Source organism: Pinus tabuliformis, chromosome 4_2 (genome assembly GCF_031772625.1).
Source record: "Pinus tabuliformis cultivar Carrire ecotype Pingquan chromosome 4_2, CPIR1, whole genome shotgun sequence".
Taxonomy (NCBI): Eukaryota; Viridiplantae; Streptophyta; class Pinopsida; order Pinales; family Pinaceae; genus Pinus; species Pinus tabuliformis.
The window spans coordinates 113,946,600-113,970,212 of record NC_142304.1 but is presented as its reverse complement, the minus strand read 5'-3'; the positions used below and the strand labels follow the sequence as shown (position 1 = coordinate 113,970,212).

General features: G+C 42.0%; 1 pseudogene; it reads left to right on the top strand.

Moving 5' to 3' along the window:
- Window positions 1-21,203, top strand: part of LOC149168520 (uncharacterized) — a 44,091-nt pseudogene extending 22,888 nt beyond the window's left edge.
- Window positions 21,204-23,613: the final 2,410 nt, after the last annotated feature.

Below are 23,613 nucleotides of genomic sequence, written 5' to 3'. Positions count from 1 at the left end.
GCCCAACCTATAGGACAGTCTATTGGCATTGCTCAATCCGGTCCGTGGTCCCAAATGGGACCCCAATACCCATCTGGTCTTCAAATGCAGGCTGGGTCTCAATCACAAACTTTTTATCCAACCCAGCCTGGTCCTCCAACTCAATTTGGAGCCCCACCACCGTATGGCTACCAACAACCTCAAGGGAAATTTTCATTTGCCCCGTACCAGAACTACCAGCAACCGCAAGTGAATCCCTCGCAAACTTATCAACAGCGATATGGCACACCTGCAACATCATTTGGTAATCCTTATGCTGGGGGGCACTATACAAATCCCTATGGCCAATCCACTATGGGGCCAAATCCTTCCGGACAAACTCTATGGGGGCAACCACCACCTGGTTGGAACCCTGGTGCTCCACCCTACCAACAGCCCCAGATGCCTTTCAATCCTCAATTACCATTCTTAGCGACTTTAGAATTACCGGATGTATCCAAATTAACCAATGATCCTATTCTTCATAATCCTTATTGGCCTCCAGTTCCAACTAAAATACCTGGTGACTGTCCAAAATTCGATGGTAAAGCCAATGAAGATCCACAAGCCCATGTTATGACCTATCATTTGTGGTGTTCATCTAATTCATGGCTCGACGATTCAATTCGGCTTCGCCTTTTTCAAAGGACTCTCACTGGCTCTACTGCTAAATGGTATATCGAACTTCATCGCGGGTCCTTTCAAGATTTCAATTCTTTGGCTATGGCATTTCTCACTCACTTCCAGTTACCCATTCGATACGAAACGGGCACACACCTCCTCACTTCCTTAAGACAAACGACGGCTACGCATATCTCTGATCATATCCATGAATGGAGACGGTGTAGACGTATGATCAAATTTTGGATTCCCGACCAGCTTCTTACCGATTGGTTTACAACTTCGTTCGTGCCTCCGATAGCTCGGGATATCGCCATGGGGGCATGTGTCACTGAAGAGCAAGCTATTGCTCGAGCTCAGTACCTTGACTTGGTTTATTCTCAGTCAGGTACATTATATGATTATCTGCCTGATGTCCCAAGACAAGGAACGTCTAAAGCCCCGCCAACACCCACTGTTGATGGTATCATTGGTTCGGTTAATTCATCCTCAAAGAAAAATCCGGCGAACCCTGCAAAGCAAAAAACATCTGCTTCGAATGGACAACCTTCCCAGGCATCGCCTGGTTCGAATGTTACTTCTGAGGTTAATGCCGTCCAATCTAATACGACAAACAAGGCTTCGAAAGAGAAGAAAAAAGGGAAAGCGAAAAATAAGCCCGAACAACCTAAACAGGAAACCCCAAAACCTTAACCTGAGGACGGCACTAAACGCAAACCCAAATATCCTTGTCTTATTTGTGATGAGGATCACTTCACCAAGGATTGCCCGAGGTGGTCCGAAGTTAGTCATTTGTTAAAAGGCACCTCTGGGACTCTTGCGGTGCTCAAAGAGCCCTTTCCCACCCAACACACTCAAAAAACTCAAATGGTGGCTGACCCTACTCAGCCTCCCTCTTCCTTTGGTTCTCAAGTGTTTATGGCTGGTACAATACCCATTAATATCAGTACTCGAACGAAAGATTATCCGTCATCTGCCAGGAAGGAGCCTGAGGTTCCCCCAAGTGCTCCCCCGTTCAGTTCAGGTCCACTCCACATCGAGAGACCTACCACTGAAACGCCTCTTCGACCCCCTCCAAAAGGAGTACTCCGGAAATCCTCATATAATCCGAATGCTCGTGCTGCACAACACTACAACATCGTTGAGGAATTAGCACAAACTCCGTCGGCTATGTCCGCTTTAGAGGTTCTCCAAAGCTGCCCTTCTCAGAGGAAGTCCATGCTATCTGCCATTGGTGGCATAGACCCGGCCGATTCGGATTTAATAACTTTTGACTTGGAACGCCACACTCAGAGGCTGCCTCCCCAAATCGCCTTCCTCATACAGGTAATTATTGATTCCAAAACGATTCAACGTACAGTTATTGATGAAGGTGCCTCGACTTGCATCATGTCTGTTGCCTGTTGGAAAGCTATTGGATCTCCAACGTTAAGCCAATCTCCCACTACCTTGGAAGCTTTTGATGGAAGAGCATCCCGTCCTTACGATATACTCCAACGTTTACCAATCTCTTTGGAAGGGAAGACGGTCGAGATGGAAGTTGAAGTCCTTGATGCTACTCTAACCTACAACCTCCTTCTCGGACGTAGCTGGATATACGCGATGCAAGCTGTTGCTTCATCTTTCTTCCGAATTATCCGTTTCCCTCATCAAGGGAAGTTCGTTACCATTGACCAGCTCTCCTTTTTTGCTTCTTCTTCTGAAGGCACCATCCCGTTTGTGGAGCATACCTCCAAATTACCTAAGAGTCTGGGAGCTGGACTTTTCAAAGATCCTGATCTTATGGGTGTTTTTCCACTCCCTTCTCTAAATATCGCCTCTGTCAATATGATCGCTACTGGCTCTGATCCGTGGCTCGTACCCCCCACAGACCAAGTAGATTCTTGGGGCGACCGGATGCCGTTGAGTCCTGCCGAGTTTAATTATGTTGAAATCATTGCTGCCTCGGCTCCCTCTTCTGCGCTTACTCCATCCTCAGGACTTCTAGATGAGGCTTCTTCGGATTCTCTAGGAGAAATATTCCTCTTCGACGAAGCTATTATTGAGACTATGTCTCTGGAGGAACCTCCCTGGTATAGTTCTCACCATCGTTCCTCATTTCTCCCTGCCTCGCAGCATTTTCTGACATGCCTCGAGCGGTTTGCTCCTTGTCTCCCATCACAAATCCTTCAAACGCCTATTCAAATTGATCAGGTTTTTTCTGAAGGAAATATGGCAAACATTACACGAACCCAACCCCTCGACATCTCTGTTAAACCCGGGATAGTCGAGCATCTTCACATCGGAGTCACTTGTACTCCAGAGGAGATTCAACTTTATTCCGAACTTTTTCGCGAATTTCGTGATGTTTTCGCATGGTCCTATGAAGAAATGCCTGGCATTGATTCTAGTATAGTGATGCATGAAATAATCACGTACCCAGATGCTAAGCCTGTTCGTCAACGTCTACGCCCTGTACACCCTCGAAAGGCTGCGACAATTAAGGCCGAAGTAGAAAAGCTTCTTAACGTCGGTTTTATTTACCCTATTCCTCTTACAGATTGGGTTTCTAACATTGTCCCTGTAACTAAAAAACAGGGTACTATCCGAGTTTGTGTCGATTACCGTGATATAAACAAAGCCTGTCCTAAAGATAACTTTCCAACACCATTCATTGATCAAATCATTGACGACTGCGCCGACAGTGAAATGTATTCTTTTATGGATGGTTTCTCTGGTTATAACCAGATCAATATTGCTCCCGCTGATCAACACAAAACGGCCTTTATTTGCCCATGGGGGACTTTTGCCTATAAGAAGCTCCCTTTCGGTCTTAAAAATGCCGGTGCTACCTTCCAGCGTGCAATGTCTTATGCATTTCATGACATTCGGCATATTGTGCAACCTTATCTGGATGATCTTCCTGCTCATTCAGCTAAACGTCAGGACCACCCTAAACACCTTCGCAAAATCTTTCTTCGCTGTCGATACTACCGAATCCGGCTAAATCCTCACAAATGTGTCTTCTGCGTTGAATCTGGCAGACTTCTCGGTTTTATCGTTTCTAGAGAAGGCATCCGTTTGGATCCCCTTAAAGTCAAAGCTATCGTCAATCTCCCTCCCCCAACTTCTTTGCATCAGTTGCAGAGTTTGCAGGGGAAAGCCAATTTTTTACGCCGTTTTGTTCCCAACTATGCCGAGGTGGCTAAAGGTTTTACGCGATTACTGAAGCGTGATATCCCTTTCCATTGGGATGCCACAGCTCAGGAATCTTTTGAACGTCTCAAGAGTCTACTTGTTTCTGCTCCATTGCTTCGTCCTCCGAATTATTATCGCGACTACACATTGTATTTAGCCGCCGCCGATACCACTATCGGCATGGTTCTTGTTCAAACTGATGATGATAACACTGAACATGTTATTTATTATCTCAGCCACAACCTGTTAGACACGGAAACTTGATATGCTTATATCGAAAAGTTGGCACTAGCCGCAGTTTGTGCTGTACAACGCTTCCGTCATTATATTCTTTTGCGTACTACTACTGTGATTTCTGATTGCCACCCCATGACGTATATATTGTCACGCCAGTTACTAGGGGGCAAATACTCAAAGTGGATTGTTATCCTCCAAGAGTTTGACTTGGAATTTACCACTGCCAAGTCTAAGAAATCCCTTGTGTTTGCTGAGTTAATTTCCTCTTTGCCATCTTCTTCCTCGACCTCGCCTGCAGAAGATCAAATTCCAGATGAAACCCTGTTCCTCATTAGCACCCTCGATCCATGGTACGGAGATATAATCACATATCTGCAAACGTCCTCCTTCCGCCCGGATGTGTCTAAAGACGCTCGGCGGAGGATTCGTCATCAATCTCAACCCTACCGTATCATTGGAGATACAATATATCGTCTTGGTGCAGACTTCGTTCTCCGCCGTTGTCTTACTCTAGAGGAAGCTGAACGGGTTCTAAATGACTGCCACTCTGGTGCTTGTGGCAGACATATGTCCGGATATGCTACAGCCCAAAAAATCCTTCGTGCTGGCTATTTTTGGCCCTCTATTTTCAAGCATTGCATCCTTGTTGTCCGCTCTTGTCATGAGTGCCAGATATACCAGCGGAAAATGCGAGCGCCTTCTGCTCCGTTGCACCCTGTGGTTTCCGTCGGTCCCTTTGCAAAATGGGGAATTGATTATATGACCTGTAACCCTCGCTCGGCCGGGGGGCATGGGTTTGTCATCGTTGCCGTCGATTACTTTACTAAATGGGCCGAGGCGATGCCTACATTAACTGAAGACGGTCACACTGCGGCGTAATTTTTATTCAATCATGTTATTTCGCGATTCGGCGTCCCTCAAGCCATTGTCACTGATCACGGAAAGCATTTCCGTAATCATATGATGTCGGAATTAACAACCCAGCTAGGCTTGCAACACGATAGTTCAACTCCATACTACCCTCAGTCCAATGGTCAAGTTGAAGCTGTCAATAAAATCTTGGTTACAATGCTTCAATGTATCGTTGGTGTGCATAAATCTAACTGGCATTTGATGTTATTCCCTGCCTTATGGGCTTACCGAACCTCCGTGAAGGATGCCACTGGTTTCACTCCATTTCAACTAGTTTATGGACTAGAGGCTACCCTTCCAATTGAATGTGAGATCCCTTCATTGAAATTAGCCGTCGAGCTGCTTCCCAACACTACCCCGTTAGAAGAACGCCTTCTTTACCTAGAACGGTTAGATGAGACTCGTCGCCTGGCCTCTTTGGCCATCGAAACACAAAAGAAGCGAGTCAAGACTCACTTCGATCAGACCGTCCATCCACGTTCTTTCGTTGAGGGAGACTTGGTCCTACTCTATGATCAAGCGAAAGATAAGCTAGGCGCAGGAAAGCTCGAGTCTATGTGGCTAGGCCCTTATATTGTCAAGAAAGTCCTGCAGAAAGGGGCCTACGAGCTGATTGATTATGAAGGAAACCCTCTTGGGAAGCCCCGAAATGGGCTTTACTTGAAAAAGTACTATGCGTGATGCTGGTACATTTTATTGTGTACATACATGTACTTTAGTGTATTGTGTGTCGGTTTTCGAAACATAGCTACCACTTATTGTGTTTTTCGCTTCTTGTGCAGATGCCGGATGCACCTTATGTTGGTTTCGCTGATGGTGCCTGCCGCAGTACTTTCGATTTGTCTTCTGCGGCATGGGTAATCTACGATCCTCATAGCGAGCTAATAGATTGCCAGGGTGTGTGTTTAGGCCGTACTACTAACAATGTCGCCGAATACTGTGCTGTAATCGAGCTACTTGCTAGAGCAATTAATTTCGGTATTCACGCATTGATAGTAAACCTGGACTCTCAACTTGTTGTCCACCAGCTCAACGGGCAATATTCCGTCAGAAACCATCATATACTAAGGTTGTATTTACGTGTAAGGTTGTTAGAAAGGCATTTTGATTTTATTACATATCAACATGTTCCGAGACAATTAAACACATTATCTGATGCATTGGCCAATCATGTATTAGATAGACATCTGCATAATTTGTAATTAAAACATTATGTAAGCAAGCACATGAAAACACAATAATGAACCATGAACATATGTATATATATACGTGTGTGTCAAAATGTTTGCGCCCCGCGCATTACATAATCCAAAAAATAATACATGTCCAAAACTCATATAGCCGTCGACAACATGTCTCTCAAAAACGTGCAAAAATGAAACCTAGGCGTCTAATCGCGGTGATGCTCATGATAACATGTCACCGCCCGCACCAAACGTCTCAACAGACGATGGACGCGAGTAGATACTCCCACCGTATGCCTCTGGTACACTCTAGGCACGTCCGCCAGTCTGCCATAATCTGGGATCCCTCGAGTAAGTGCCTCGAGGTTCTGTACTAGGTCATCATCGTCACCCTCTGCCTGAGGGTCCGCTGCAGGTTGTACTCTCCGTACGTTGTGAGGCAAGTCGGCTGGTCGTTCTGCACCAACGTCTGCATACATATATATAGGCGCTGTAAGAAACAGACATGAATTATAAAAACTTGAATATGTTAAAATATTAAAAACATAAAGGGTCCTTACCTAGCTCCTCGTCCCAGTCCTCTCCCTCAGGCAACGGGAGGTCTGGATCTCTAGTAAAATCAGTGCCCGCATAGGGCCAATCCTCCACGACGATCAACTGGTGTTGGAGCCAAATGAAGAACTTGGGCCTCCAGGCCATCTGCTGGCCCCCACCTCCTCTGGGCATAAGTGGTGCCCATCGAGCCAACCTCGGCTCCCATGGCACTGGATCTGCCACTATACCTCCTGGGATCCGGAATATCGGTAGTCGCTCCAGGAAAAACGATACTATGATGGATCCATATCCGAACTGTTTATTGCCATCACGCTTACATTTGGTAAGCTGCCTCTTGATATTTGTTGTTACTGCCGTGGCCCAATCAAATAATGTAGGGTGTAGGCACTCAGTTGCCAACAGCAAGTGATTCTTGCTGGCCTCGTGGGGTGCCTGTACCCCAGCCGTCCGAGTGATAGTGAATAGTACCACTCGTAGCACCAAATCTGGGATAGTGACAATGTCCACCTTGGCACTATTGGATCCAAAATGGGCCCCAGGACAAACTCTGGCCATTACCTCCCCCATCTTTTCCCCAGAAGGTCTACTACCGGTCAAGATGGGCCGTGCACCCCGCCGAGATAGTCCAGTAATAAAATAGACATCAGATACATCCAACTCCAATGTCTAGTCTTTCAGGCGGAATACCTGATCCTCAATATCCCAGGCGTCCACAATAGACCTTAGTAACTCGGGCTGTGCACGTAGATATGAGGTAAGGAAGAATTTTTTCAAGCCACAATCTCGCAAAGCATCCATGCATGCGTCATCTTCCAATGCCAAAGCATCTATGGCCTCATGTTCCCTTTCTCTCCATTCTATAGCCATTCTGACCAATTCCTGCAATCAAAACACCAAAATGACATCATAAGATCAATGGTGAAACCAAAAATCAAAGAAAATTGCAGGTTCAACGGTCAAAATTATGTGAAAATTGGTTCGCGCAATTGGCGCGACTGTTTTCCGAACAGTCGCGAAAATGGCGCGACTCCTTTTAGGAAAATAGCCCATTGGCGCGAACCCGCGCGGGAAACTCGCGCCAATGGGCGCAACCCTATTTTTTGCAATACCCCTTGCAGAGGATCATTCTGTGGATGGAAAACTGAAAGAATGGAGTAAAAATGAAGCTAAGGATGAGGCCTCTTACCTGTTTCAAACGGCGGCTCGAATGGTCTCCTGGATTGGTCGCAATCAGCAGTTGAAGTTTGCACCCAAAACCCTCCAACGATAAACTTACAAGGTAAAAAGTGAAAAGTAATTTTATTTTTTACTATTTCACTATTTATAACTTCTTTTGGCTTAAAAAACACATTAAAATCATGTTTTCGTGAATGTTTTTATGTCAAAGTAGGGTTTTACGTTGTTTTTGTACGTTGACAGGGATTAGTGCCATTCAAGCAACATAACGAGCTCCTTTTTTCGGTTTTTCGAGCTCGGTAAAACACGAGAAAAGGTTACTTCAAGGTCCGCTTTCAGCTCTTTTCTGACCATTTAAAGAGGAAAAGATTGCCGAGTCACTCCTCTTGACTCGTTAAATGGTAATAAGAGGTGGTCGTTTTAAGTTCTTTTTGTCGACCGTTAAAACATAAAAAGATTACCGGGTTTTTGTCGTTTCAAACTCGTTAATGGTTACGAAACGACGTGGTTTTGACCGCTTTTTTACTTTTTCAGGTCGAAATCACTAATTATGAAAAGTACTCCTCGATCGTAATGATCGGGCGGTTCTTTCGGGTATTATTTTATACTTTTTCGGGCCCGAGAGACACAACTTTACGAAAAAGGACATCCCTGGAGTTTCCTTTTCTGCTGTCTTTTCAAACTCTCTAAACATGAAAAGACGCCGAGTTCTTCCTTTGTCAGACTCGTTAAAACTTAATGACATCGGATTTTGTCACAACACAAGCATATGTTATCCCCATCAATCTTGTTAAAAATAACTGGGGTACTTGCCAGAAATGGCGGGGGGAAAAGAAAATTTTTGAACCATAATTATTACCGTAACGGCAGTATGTCGCTCTTGAACATGGCACTTTTTGCTTTCGTGTCCAGGGTGGGGATATTTCATCTCATATCTTTCACTTGCTTCCATGGACTTGGGTACCATATTTGACCTCTCATCCACTCATTGCCTCGTCATCATGACCTTTGATACATTGATGTCAAATACTGCCAATTCCGATAATGTGCCGCCGATATGTTCAAGAGAAGTTGACCTCTGCAAAGAAACCTCCCTCTGATAGTTCGCACAATCTCGATTCACAACATTATCTCTTTGTCTCGTGTCGATGGTGTGGGAAACATTATGGCCCACCTTCGATCAAGGTCACTCCCTGTCGACTTCAACTCATTATCCAGGAAGTTGATCTAGAGACTCCTTTCCGGTGCCTTGGAGCCTGCATGCCTCAATGGTAGGTTCTTCGTGTTCGACGTGAGGTTTTCATCATTGGCCTCCGATCGAATGATTCTACGGGTGTTCGACTTCAGATCATTGATTCACACGCCGTAGATTGTACCTATAGTACCTTGAGGGCCATTGTCATTATTGGTGGTACCTCTCGCGTCTGTTAACAGTTTCCACTATTGACTGGTAATCAGACGATGTTCATGCATGTTCGACTTCAGCTCATATATTCACATGCTTGAACTTGTACTCTTGTTCGGGGCGGGATGGAGCGCAAGACCCTGGATTGTGTCTGTTGTAATCCAGGCGTGATTCTTGATACTTGACTCATTCACTGGATGGCTGCGACCATACCTGAGTCAATTCATTGATCCTAACCAGATGGTTGCGTCCATACTATGGATCTAGATTATTTATGTACTCTCTTATGGATGGCTGCGACCATACCACGTACATCATGTAATTGAACTATCAGTCATGTCTCTTAATACAGATCCTCGGCGGCAGTAACTATATGTGCTCTTATGTGTTCTTGTGTGTTCTTGTAAAGCATTTCACCCCTCTCCACCTCTCGGACTTCATGCTTTAGGGGGCATCTGTTACACAGTAATTTGTCACCATCCCTGTTACTCCTCTTGTCGTACCTTGGAGGACTCATCCCGGGAGTTATAAGAAGTGACAAAGTCTAAAAACACTTGCATTATGTTCCCCTGAGTATGTACTCCATGTTCCCTGAAGACACCTTCTGCAGATTATCCCTGAAAAGTGCTCTTTTTCCATTGGCGCAGGTCCACAGTGTCTTACCCGCGCCAATCATGGAGATCCTCAAAAGAGGGCGCGACCATTGGCGCTCTGTCTTAGAGCAACAATCGCGCCAACCAAGTTTAGTCATGCTTTTTGCCTTAACGCACGCCCGGCTGTTGTTTCCTTCATTACATGGAGCTTTTCTGAGGATAAAAAATCAGCTTTATGTCGAGCTCTATCCTATCTCCATCTTTAATGGCTTTTGGGGATAATGTTAATCCACAAAAGGTGTCCCGGTTCATCGTATCCTCCTCCCTTCTTCATCTATATAAGCTTGTCATTATGCATTGGACAAGCTAGTGATAGTAGTGATAATCGTTAGTCATGGAGTGTTAGATGTTGAGTTCTTGAGTTCTTGGAGGAATGCTAGTGAGTGCTAGAGAGGTTATGCTGCCGGAGAGGAGATGCATTGCAAGACACATATAGTTACTCGCCCAGCCAGGAGAAGGGTCAACGTCAGAACAATGGTTGTAACTTTTCCTGTTTATTATTAATTGATGAGCGACTGCTATTATAGTTCCAATCTCATTGTCTATTATGGTGATGTGTTGATTTATTTCCTTTCTGACTGGAATATAGTTGTGCCTTGGTAGTTTTTATGTTGGTACCTGTCTCTTCCTTTGCATGTGCAGGTGTTCGTTTATGATCTGTTGGAGCGAGGGAGCGGGGATATCAACTCTGCTTCAATCATAGCGTTGGACTCCAGGTTGGTCTTCTTGATTCACCTTTGATGCATAACTAGGAACTTGCGTAGCAGCGTGGTTTGATTGTGGCTAGTTCTGTTATAGGCTAGTGGGATCGCCTTTGTCCGCAGAGGGGATTTACCTGACCAACACAAAGCACCAACAACCAGGCCGAGATCCTTGGTCTGCTAAAAGCTTGTCAACTGGCTCAAAGGAACATAGGGGAAAACCTTCAAATTTTCGGGGACTCTGAAATACTGATTAAAACCCTTAATAAGGGAGATCAACTTAATATCCCTACTCTAAACATGACCCTAGAAAGAATAAGAAGGTTGACAGAAAACTTCACATCCTACTCATTCTACCATGTCTTGCGAGCTCAGAACAAGCAAGCCGACATACTGGCCAATAAAGGTTGTCTTCTAGCCTAAGGTATGCTGATGAACAATGATGAAGATGCGGAAAGGCACCCAATCCCTTAACAGGCAAGGAGAGTCGTTCAAGGATAGAATCTTGCACGGGCCAGCTGAGATAGGATTAAAAACAGAGCGCAGAATGGAATTCATTCAGAAGATGATTTGGATGGACGAGAGGCTAAGACACGGGGCGGGGGAAGATCTGACGATTATCCCGAGCTTTACATGGGCAGGTCTTATCCTTGCGGTGGGGTCGGGCGGAGATGGGTCCCGGTTAAAGCTCGGTCAGCTAGGGACACAATAAGCGTCGGATCTGGGTGGAGGAGATCTAATGGCCATCACGCTTTGCAAATGAAGGGTAGTTATTCCGTTGGGAGTGGTAAGTGGGTTTCTTCGCACCGCTTTTGGTTGCTCGACAATTTTTAAGAAATGGACACGATTCCACTCAGGGGCCGACACGTGGCAATACAAATCCACCCATATCGCGCGCTCCTGAGGAATTAAGGTTCGGAATGAATTGGACGTGATATGCGTCGAATCTAGGCAGGTGAAGATCTGACGGTTGTCGCGTACCGAAATCGACGGGGGTTAACTCTGTAGTGGGGCCGGGAAAGGGGGACAAGACAGGTTTTTATCAAAATCATATTATTTTATACGGGTTTGTAATTTGGCCTGTGGAACTTAGTTTTTGTGGGTTTTAACTTAACCCAGGAAAGTACCAAAGTTTCAAAGAAAAGGGGACCATAGCAAAGTAAGGTTAGGAGGCCTATCTAGAGCCTAATTTCCCACACTTGTCTGTACTCGTGGTTGTTTGGCATGCCCAACCTCTTCTTATTGATAAAATTCAATTGTGTCTGTTAAAAAAAAAAAATGAAGCATGAGATCGAAAAATTATAATATAACATAATATAATAAAAAGTAAGAAGTAATAAAAATAAAAAAATTAATTCAATATAATTTATTATATTGTGATTTTGCTTTTATTAATAGAATTACAAACTATTTTTTTGAAAATAAATAAACTATTATATGTATATCACATTAAAATAAATTTGAATAACAATAATTTATATTTATAACTATCAGATTTCAAAATATATAGCTAATAAACACATAAAAACTCAATAAATGTAATTAATAAAGATATAATTAAAAATATAAATATTTCAAGTAAACTATATAGAAAATATAATATTCACTGTTTTAAATTAAATCCATTTTACCATATAAATTAAAATAATAATAATTCGTATTTGCAATCATTATATTTCAAAACTTTATATTTTAATTTAATTAATAAGTATATAAAAACTTAATATTAAAAAAAAAAAAACTCATTTTATATAATCGATATTATGCATATTACATTAAAAATTAAAAAAATAAAAAAATAAAAAAATAAATATATATATATATAACATGTCAATCAATTTGAGGTATTTTGCATCAAAAATGCATTTGATAGATCCATCTTAACTACGGATTCTAATAAATTTTCTAGAGGGATCAAATCTCCCAAGATGCAAATATCTTTTTGAGTGCTTAATTTGAGCAAAGGTTTCCACCTCCATAGGTTTAATTCCTCTAGGTGCTTGGTAGATCTAGTGTTAAGATGGATCTATGTTGGCTTTACTCTTATTATAGTTTTTTTGTCTTTGATTTTGGGTGGAGTGTCAAATTCAAGCATTGGATGTTTCATAACCTAACACACAATTTACTTCAAGATAGATTAAGCAACATATTGATTAACCATGAAAACTTATACATTCTTATTTTAAACTTCTACAAAGAAGATTGTCTCAAGGACATTAGGACCTTTGAAAATTTCATAATCAAATTTATGAAACAAGGAGTCGATCTCATGTTCATAAAATGATGTCATGACTCTTCTATTAGTTATTCAATCAAAATCATCATCATAAATAAAGATTTGATCTCTGTTGAATCTTTATTAGAACAAGTAATGTGAAATTCCTGAAGACCTCATCTCCATTGGATCTTTATTAGAACATGTTATTCTTTAAGATGAAATCCAATTAACCAAGTCAAGTATTATTTATTTATCTCACAATTTTTTTAATCTTCATTTCAACCTTTCCTCTATTACTTGTTTTGACATTTGGGCCACCATCAACTTTAGATCATGCATTATTTTACCACTTCAAAACAAATTAAGAAATTTTTAAACCTAGTTTTAATTTCATAATCCTCTCATCCTAAGGATTATCCTCAATTCCATTGTTTGTGTTGTTCCCCAACTTACCATATTCTCCCTCTCACTTCTCACATTTAATCCATTGTTCGAATCTCCATTGACACCGAGATGGACCCAAACATTGTTCCTTGACTCTTTACTTCTGAATCTAGCTTACAAACTACTCCATTGACCTCTCAAACAACTATTACAACAATGGTTGTCATGTCATCCCAACGTTCCCCATATTTTGCCTCAACATTGGAGTCGATTGAATCTTTCTTCTTTGATTAAACCATTTGTATCAATTGCAAAGTTTTCCCCATATCATCATTTCCTCACTCTTTCACCCCATGCCTCTTTCCCTTCATCTTTTATGATACCATCCATTACGCCCCTCATTTCCTCAACCTCCTCTTTGTAACCTAAGTCATGGATCACTAACTTCTCTCTCTCCTTCACGATTTTACCTTCACCAGCAACCCGAATTGATTGACAAATTGGAAGCTCATAATTGATCCAACATCCTCTCGCTTAATAATCTAACTCATAATCTCGTGCTCAACCCTAAACTCTTAAAGTAATAACAAAATTAATTTAACTTAAGTAAACCTTGACCCTTCTTCCATTCATCTTCTAGAATAAGTTTTCATTTTTGCCCTAGTCCCTCATCACATTCCCTGTGAGGGCATTATTTATTCTATTGAATACATTACACATCATATTCACCCAAGAAGTTGAAGAGATCTGGAAAGAATATGATGGGGCTTTTTTCCAAGTCAAACCTCCCCAACCAAACCTTACTAAATAAAAATTTCATTCCATTTGCAACTTAATAAAAACACCAATATTATTATTTTTAACACTAATAAATGTTGAATTTATTAAGTCTATCCGTTAGAAAATTAATCTATATTTTGCTCAATTATTTCTTCTACTTGTTTAAAATCGAACAAGTTATTTAATACATTAAATACCAAAATAAACACAATACAGTCACAACATCCACAGATCATCAACTGAAAGAAAACGAGCACACAAGTGACACCGTTATTTTTGGACCAATGTCCCCGGAAAAACCCAATGCGGGAAAACCGGTGCAGCTATTCAGAGGGTTATATTATTATGCAGTCTATGTGAGTACAACTGGGTGCCTAACTAGCTCACCCGACAGAGAAAAATACACGACAACAATACCTCTATATTCGGAAACAGGTATTCAAAAAACCTGTCCCATGAAACCCTCTCTGGCACAATTGACGCTCAGCGCTGACCCTTCTGGCCTCTGCATCAGCCTCTTGCTAACCTGCGTTAGCCCCAAGACCCTCTATGTTTCTCCTCTTAGGCATTGCGCATCCTCTAGGAGCCTCTGCGTCACTCCCTTTGACCTTTGCGTGGATGACACAGTCTCTCTGGGCTCTGCACTACCTTTGTTGGGCTCTACGTAGCCTAGACTAACTACTGCTCTTGCTCTCTCTACTTTTGTGTTGGTCTCCCAGTATTGTCCCTACCTCTCTGCCTTGTACTCACTATCCCTCGCTGCTGATCATTGATTCAACTTTGCTTAGCAACCCCGATCTAGCAAATTGAATGATTGACCACTCTGGTGTGTTCTTCAACTGACCCTCAAGCCTCCTCTTATACTTTTCTTGTTGGTCCTTCAACGACCGAGATTAAATCTTTAATCAACGACTAAGTTTAAATTTGGCTTGATCCATGAATTTTGGAATCTTCTAACCCAATTTTATAGTAATACCCATTAATATTTTATTTTTCCTAAGTTTAGACTTAGGAACTCCATTAAAAATATTAATTATTTTAATATCTCCCAAACCGGATACAATCCGTCCAAACCATTTCTGTGTCTTGGAGATCTCATGTGCTTTAGCCTCTCCACCAATTTTCATGGCTAGAGCACATTCGATGCTACCCCAAATCAACACTCCCTCTTAGCGAGGACTGTGCTCTAGTAATACTCCTCACTGAGGATCACACTGATTATCTGGCACCGGTCCCTGTGTTGATGCTAGGCCTCCCCGCTCAACATCCTCTGCATTATTACATCCTGTGCTGTTGCCCATGGCTTTGCCATTGCCACTGCTGCATCCGTATGGCAACTCCCTCTACATCTATGTTGTTGTTGGTCCATCCTCCCAGCACTGCATCTGTAATGCAACCCCCTCTCATCATGCTGCATCGTGCTACTGCAAACTGCTACTACACTGCAACTCATTTACCAAGAAGTAAGTAACCGATCCACCCAACTTTTGACATCCCTGTCAGGCTAGAAACACTCTCGATGTTGAAGCTCCCTCTGCCACTAACAAGTGCTCCCTCTACTGACCTCTGCATTGCTGTAACAAATCCCTACATCTCACACCGCTGCAACCCTCTATGTGCCATCCTACATCGTTGCAACACTTCCGTGCCTCTCACACTATTGCAACCTGCTAGCCTCGCGTTGCCTGGGGACTCTTGCAATGTAGCACTCTCTGTCGCTTCATCCGCATCCGTCTCTACCGACATCCTCCAGTGCTGCTACTCCTCTTCGGGGCTCCCATAGCAAGGTATAATCCAAGAGGTTGGGTACCTTGAGGATCTTGCCCATAATCACATGTAGTCCTCCTGACTATAGCCCGATGTCTCCCCACTTCTTCTCAAGTGGCACATGAGCACTCATGGAACAATCTTCATCCTTCTCGACTTATTTCTCCACCTTCACTGGCAGTGCCTTCGAGTCAGAAGCCTCTCCCTTACTCTTCTTCCTCGGACACTGGTTTGCAAAATGACCCAGTTCCCCACGATGGAAGCACTTGACCTTGGAGAGGTCCTTCTTCCTCCTCTTCTCTTGCTTTCCCCCAAATGCTAGAGCCGCATCCTCCTCTTCCTCCTTCTTGATCTTGACCCCTTTGCCGTTACTCCCCAGCTTGGTTAGTCATCTGATCTCTTCTTGACGAAGAGTTGCCCATAGTTCTTCCCAATCCGTAAGACTCGTCTTGCCCAGTATGCTTTGTACAAATACCTCCCAATCCTTGGAGACTACGTTAAGTGTGGTCCTCACCATCAATTCCTCATCCGGCATGGCCCCTATGAAAGTTAGTTGGTCGCGGATCTCCTTCAACTGACCAGGGAAGACATCTATCTGCTCTCCCTTCTGCATCTAGTATGCCCTTAGCAATGTGATGCTTGTATCTTAGGAAAGCACAATAAACAATATTTTCATGATTCACATTCTAGAGAACATAGAAAACTTGAGCTTATTCATTCATACTTATGTGGCCAAATGATTGTTCCTTCTGCAAATGGAAATAAATATATGATGACATTTATTGATGACTACAACAGAATGTGTTGGGTTTATTTATTGAAGAACCAATATGATGCTTTTCAAACATTCAAGAACTTTCATGCATGGATTGAAAATGATGCACAATCTCATATTAGATCTATTCACACTGATAATGGAAAGGAGTATATTTCAAATAAATTTAAAAACTATCTTCGCCAACATGGGATCAAACATCAAACAATGTACCTTATAATCCCCAACAGAACGTAGTTGAAAGAACACACATGACAATCTTAAATATGGTACGTTCCATGATGTTTTTCAAGGATGTTAAACTGCTGTTTTGGGTTGATGCAGTTCTATGTGTTGTGTATATAAAGAATTGGTGTCCATCTAATTTTATTAGAAACAAGACTCCTTATGTAATGTGGTATGACCACATTCCTTCGGTCAAGAATCTCAGGGTCTTTGGTTCCACCTATTATGCCTTGATACCTAAGGAAAAAAGAAACAAACTTGGTGCAAGGATTCACAAGTGTATCTTCTTAGGGTACTCAAATACCTCTAAAGAATACCGTCTCTATGATGAAGTTAACAACAAGTTTATAATATCTAGAGATGTGATATTTCTTGAATCTTCAGAGGCTGACAATGTTGTTGAGCGGAAGCTTGATCACTTGGATAGATTCGAACATGCAAAGTCTTTTCAAGAATTTGATAATGAGATTCCACATCTTGAAGGGGGTATTCTTATACTGGATCAATTTTTTGAATCTTCTTCTGAAGCACTCTCTCCCTCACATGAAGCTCTAGCCACTGATGACACTTTGAGTGATGTGATTGACAAAATTGGGAGACTAAATATTGATTCATCCCAAACTCAGTCGACTGAGCAGCCTCGACCATCTAAGAAAGGTCCTCCAAAATGGTTGACAAAGACACTTGAAAGTGTTCATCCTGATGAGGTTGGAAAGACAGGAACAAGAAGTTCAACAAAAAAAAATGGAGGTGTTCTAGACAATTCCGATTCACCTGTTGATATCGATGTTTCTTATGATTGTGAATTGAATTTGTCTTTAGATTTTGAACTAACTTCCTTCAAATAAGTCACTTCTCATGATGAATGGAAAGAAGTGATGCAAAAAGAGTATGATGCCTTGATAAAGAATGACTCTTGGAAGCTAGTTGATCCTCCATTGGGAACCAAACCAATAGGTTGCAAGTGGGTCTAAAAGAACAAGTATAAAGCTGATGGCTCACTTGACAAGCACAAAGTCAAGCTTGTGGAAAAATGTTTTGCACAGAAGGGGTCAACTATGAGGAGACTTTTTCCCCCACAGCAATATGGGCTACCATCCAGACACTCTTTTCCTTGGTACCTCAGAACAATTGGAAATTCCATAAATGGATGTAAAAACTACTTTCTTGAATGGAGATCTAAAAGAGAATGTTTTTATGTCCCAACCAGAAGGATTTGTTGTGAAGGGTCAAGAACACAAAGTATGCAAGCTTGTAAAATCCTTGTATGGACTCAAGCAAGCACCGCGAGCCTGTTATGAGAAGTTAATTGAGCATCTTCTGAAACTCAACTTCAAACATTATGATCTTGATGATGCAACTTTGTTTGTCAAGAAAGTTGACAAAACAATTGTTTATCTTGTGGTGTATGTAGATGATCTTTTGATGACAGGGAGCAATGGGAGCTACATTGCATCCATAAAGAAGGAATTGAGGAAAGGTTTTGAAGTGATTGAATTGAGATATATTCACTGCTATCTTGGTATGTAAGTAACTAAACATCCGAAGTTTTTATTCCTCTCTCATAAGAAGTACATTGGAGATATGTTGAATAAGTTTGGCATGACTGAGTGAAATCCTTTGATTACTCCAATGGAATAGAACTTAAAGATCACATCCATTGAAGGAAAGGAATTTGAGGATGCAACAAAGTATATAAATCTTGTAGGAAGTCTAAATTACCTGACTAACACCAGACCAACCATTTCATTTGCTGTTGGAATTCTCCAGGTTTATGCAAAAGCCCTGTGAGGGACATTGGTTTTTTTCTGAAAAGAGTTCTAAAATACTTGAAGGGAACTCAAGATTTTGGACTTAAGTATAGACAGGTGGGCTACTTCATCTTGATTGGATACTCTGGTTTAGACTTCGATGGAGATAAATAAACTAGGGTTTCTACTTCAGGTTATGCTATAAGTCTTGGATCGAGAGCTGTTTCCTGGTGGTCACGCAAACAATCAGTTCCAGCAGATTCCACAACTGAGGCATAATATGTGGTAGTTGTTGTAGCTCATTCTGGCATAGCTAAAATGTTAAAAATCTTCAAGAAAGTTCCAACACAGGATTAAAATTGCAAAATTTGATGGCACCTGATAACATTTGCTGACAACTCTACAAAGGGAAGACATTCTTGCTTTTATGAAAAATGATAAGAATGATGAAATACCTCATGGTTTCATTTCAAATGTTTGGAAAGGGGGACAATTTTATGGGAACTATTTAATATCAGGTATCATATTTCTATAATCATGTTTTGATAAAAATAATTTTGGTCCAAATTGAGCATTTACAAAGTTAATTGGCACCCTTGATCTGGTTAAAAGAGAAGCGTTTTTATTTAAAATTATAAGGTTGGAGCCTAATATTTATGTCTCCTTGGTCTCCATTGATGCATCATATATAACTATCACATCTCATAAAGTAACAAATAGTGAGCAAGACAAGCCAAGGCATCGTGAATATGAGCCTACAAGAGCCTACCTATTGCAAAATGTGCCAACATGAGAATTGAGACACAAAGTAATATAAGGGTTGAAATGTCCTTTTATTCAAAAAAAAGTGGGATATATTTGCCATTTATATAATGAATGCAGCTCAACATGAAAAATAACATGGGTATGTATGTGGAGACATTAAAGAGGAAGTTTTTTTTTATTTCTTGCATATGCGCTTTTATTGGTTGCTGCAGGAGAAGAGCATTGCCATGTGGGATCGAATATGTAGTGTCCAAAAATCTATTCATTTTCCTACTATTGGTGGTATGGAAATTGGAGTACGCTCTATAAATGATGACCAAGAGCATTCCGGTACATCACAGGGAAATGATGATGCAATCCATGGAGGTAACATTGAACTTAGAGAGCTTCCACAGGTGGAGCTATTGACACTTCCTCTAATCTTGAAGACTGTAATGGAGGGCTATATTATGGATCATATCCGGGTGGCTGAGCTTATAGTTCAAAATAAAAAATTTATACGGAAGCTTCTTGATTTGTTCAAAATATGTGCAGATTTGGAGAACAATGATACCCTTCATATCATTCTATTGAATAATACAAAAATATTCGAAAAACTTTTCAGTGATGACAAAAAAATGGATATTGTGGGTGTGCTTGAGTATGATCCAGATCCACATTGGAAACTTTGAAGTCTATCATCCATACCAATAATGGAGTAGTGTTATCTGGTCTTAAGGATGATAGTGATTTCATTAAGGAATTATTTGCGAAATTGAAATCTCCAGATACGCCAGATGAAGTGAAGAAAAACCTTATTTTGTTCCTTCAAGAATTTTGTAGCCTAAGCGAAAGACTCCTCCTTGCCAACCAGATGCGTATTTTTAGGGATCTCATCGATAATGGGTTGTTTGAAATTGTTAGCAGCACCCGGTAGAGTGAAGATGGACTTCTTCGTCTAATTGGGAACAATATATTAATTGTGGACCTAAATCAAGATCCTTCTCTTTTGCTTACATTTATGATACATCAGCAAGGAGATAATGGGTTGTTTGAAATTGTTACCAGCACCCTGTAGAGTGAAGACAGACTTCTTCGTCTAACTGGGAACAATATATTAATTGTGGCCCTAAATCAAGATCCTTCTCTTTTGCTTACATTTATGCAAGGAGATAATGGGTTGTTTGAAATTGTTACCAGCACCCTGTAGAGTGAAGACAGACTTCTTCGTCTAACTGGGAACAATATATTAATTGTGGCCCGAAATGAAGATCCTTCTCTTTTGCTTACATTTATGATGCATCAGCAAGGAAATATGCTTTTTGGGCTTTTGGTAAAAGGAATGTACACTGACTATGGAGAAGATATGCACCACCAGTTTCTTGAAATCATTCACATGCTGCTCGAACCTTACACATGGCCGGGTCTAAGAGATTTTCCCAAGCTGAGTCAAATTCTTGACTCTTTTGCTTCGACGCGTTTCGGTAAGATGAGTCTGGTAACCACGGGAACAAGGTGCCTATCAAAACAGAGGGACACTATTGTGGAATTTTTTTATGAAAAATACATGGATCAGTTGGTATATGTAATAAAATCATCATGTCCTGCAAAGGAGAGTATAGAGACAAGTGGAAAAGTCACTAATAATGATCATGAGAATGAGAGACCAAGTTCCATAAGTCCTGACATTGTGTCAAACATCACTGAGATTTTGTGCTTCTGTGTTCTGCATCATTCTACAGAATAAAGTACTATTTTTTGCGGAATAATGTTATAGAGAAGGTTTTCTGCTTAACTCGTAGAAAAGAAAAATATCCTGTTGCTACTACTTTTCGATTTCTGAGAGAAATACTATCTCGAAATGATGTTTATATTGATCGCTACAAAGTTCACACTACAGTTACCTTTAATAGGTTTTAACACTGCACCTTTCTTTTCCAAAAGCAAGATATGTGTGCATACTTCACAGTGTGCATATGGTCGGGCTAATCGAGAGATTGAATTGGTTTAATTCAGGAGCGAGGGACAAGCCGCTCTCCCGACCACCAGGAGGGAGAGGGTCATCCGAATGGGAAGACTAATGCACATCATCACTGCTGATATAAAGGAGATGCCTCTATTGAACGCTATACTCAAGAGATGGAAAAGAAGCACCACTGGAGGAGAGGAGATACTACCATCTTTAGCAACACCGTCAGAGACAGGAAAGGAGTTTGGGTAGACCAGATATCGCAAAAGATATCATTAAAATCTAGTTCAAACTCGTTTTGATTATATCGAAGGCAAGGTAACTCTTCGTGGGTACTCAAATGCAGTTTATTTACTTAGATTGTCATTTCATGAACTGGATTTATATTTCGCGGAATTGCCAGAAATAAGGAAGTCATTTTGATACCGGTCATCGGAAGCTGGTCCGTTCACATAGGGGGCATTGACTCAGTTATAGATATCGGAACCACTGGAACATAAAACAATATTTATTGATGGCTATAAAGTTTTACTACATATTCATTCTGTTGTCGAGGAATGTGAGATAATGGAGCTGTTAGAGTAGATAGATCCAAGGGCGAAAAATCCAATGAAAAGGAAATGTCTTTTTGATTAAGATTGGAGCAGCTATGTTGTGTTGCATTCAGGTAAATGACACCATCTATGTTGAGAATTCCTCTGTTTTTCCTCAACCAAGAAGGTTCACACTTCGGGATGAAGGTAAAACAATCACAATTGGAAAAGTTACGAAGCTCTTGACTCTCACAAGACATGAATAACCGACGAGAATTAATTGAGACTATCCCTCAACAATTATTCCATATGTGCTCGCCACTAGAACGAGTGGTGTATGGACCTGCGGTCCGGGTCACCTTCATCGTGCGAAGGACGGGCGAGGAGCTTGTGCGAAATGAGAAGTGAACGACCACGAGACGAGTTTATATGATGTTAGGCGAATTGAGAGGGCGGTCCCACGAGTTGGGTGGGCCGACCCTCCACTTGGGCGAAGGCAACATGCTGAACGAGTCGGCTTTGGGCGTTGGGCGTGGGTCGGCCGGGTGACATAACCCACCACCCGCCTGTATATATTAGTGGACGGTTTGTGGAAGCAAATCATCATTCGATCATCACGAGTTCGATCAAGGAGTTCTGCAATGCGTGGATGAGCCTGCACGACAGGTGGAACTCGGGTGAAAAACTCGTGTAGAAAAGTCAAGTGAAAAACTCGGGCGAAAAACTCATGCAGAAAACTTGGGCGAAAAACTCGTGTAGGAAACTCGTGCAGAAAACTCGGGCGAAGTCGTCGGGCAGATTTCGGGCTAAGTCGTTCAGACAGGACTCGGGCAAGGTCGTTCAGGCAGAACTCGGGCGAGGTCATCGGGCAGGAAACTCGGGCGAGGTCGTTCGGGCGAACCGGGTGAGGTCATTCGGGCGAGCCGGGTGAAGTCATCGGGCGACCCAGGTGAAGTTGTTCGGGCGAACCGTGTGAAGTCGTGTGGCGACCCGGGTGAGGTCGTTCGGGCAAACTGGGTGAAGTTGTTTGGGTGAACGAGTTTGGGTGGACGTGCGGATGGGCGGCTGGGTGAGGGCCATGCACGACGAAATGAAGAATCGTGCGGACGGGCGACTTGGGTAGGGCGCGCCGTGCACGACGAAATGGTGGAAACGGTGAAGTGTTGAGGTTGTGAACGAAGGCGTGACTCGTACGAAGGCACCCGTGTGTGGCGACTTGGTTACGACGAGGCGTGCCCAAGTTGGGCAAACAACACGATTGTGCGACAAGGTGAATGAAGGGTTGGTGAGTCGTGCGGTGACCGTGCGGAGGCGCCGACGAGTTGGCCAACCAAGTTTGCCGAAGTTGGAAATTTCGCTAAGTGTAAATTTGGGGTTTCCCAAGATTTAACTTGTACTTATAAAAGAAGATTATATATATATATATTGATTCCGGCAGACTCATATTGCAGGGAGTTGTCCCTCCCTTTATACTGTTGTGCATTTTTATTGTATAATGTTGTTTATGTGAATGTTATGGGCTTTCACTGTATAAAGGAAATATAATAATAATTGGTAATGAAAAATAAACTAAGTATGGAATGTTAGGCGTAGTCTACAATCGTAAGTATTGGTGAAAAGAGAACGGTTGGTAGTGTCGCACCTTGCTATAGTGCGGTTGAAAGAGTACCGCCAGTGTAGGGGCATGACAGGTGGTATCAGAGCTAGTGTCGGGAAGCTAGTGCTGGCGTTGAAGCGTTGAAGCTGATACACACCTGCACTTCGTGACAGGTGGTATCAAAGCTGGTGAACTGAATCAAGGAGCTGATTCTACGAAGACTGAAGACTT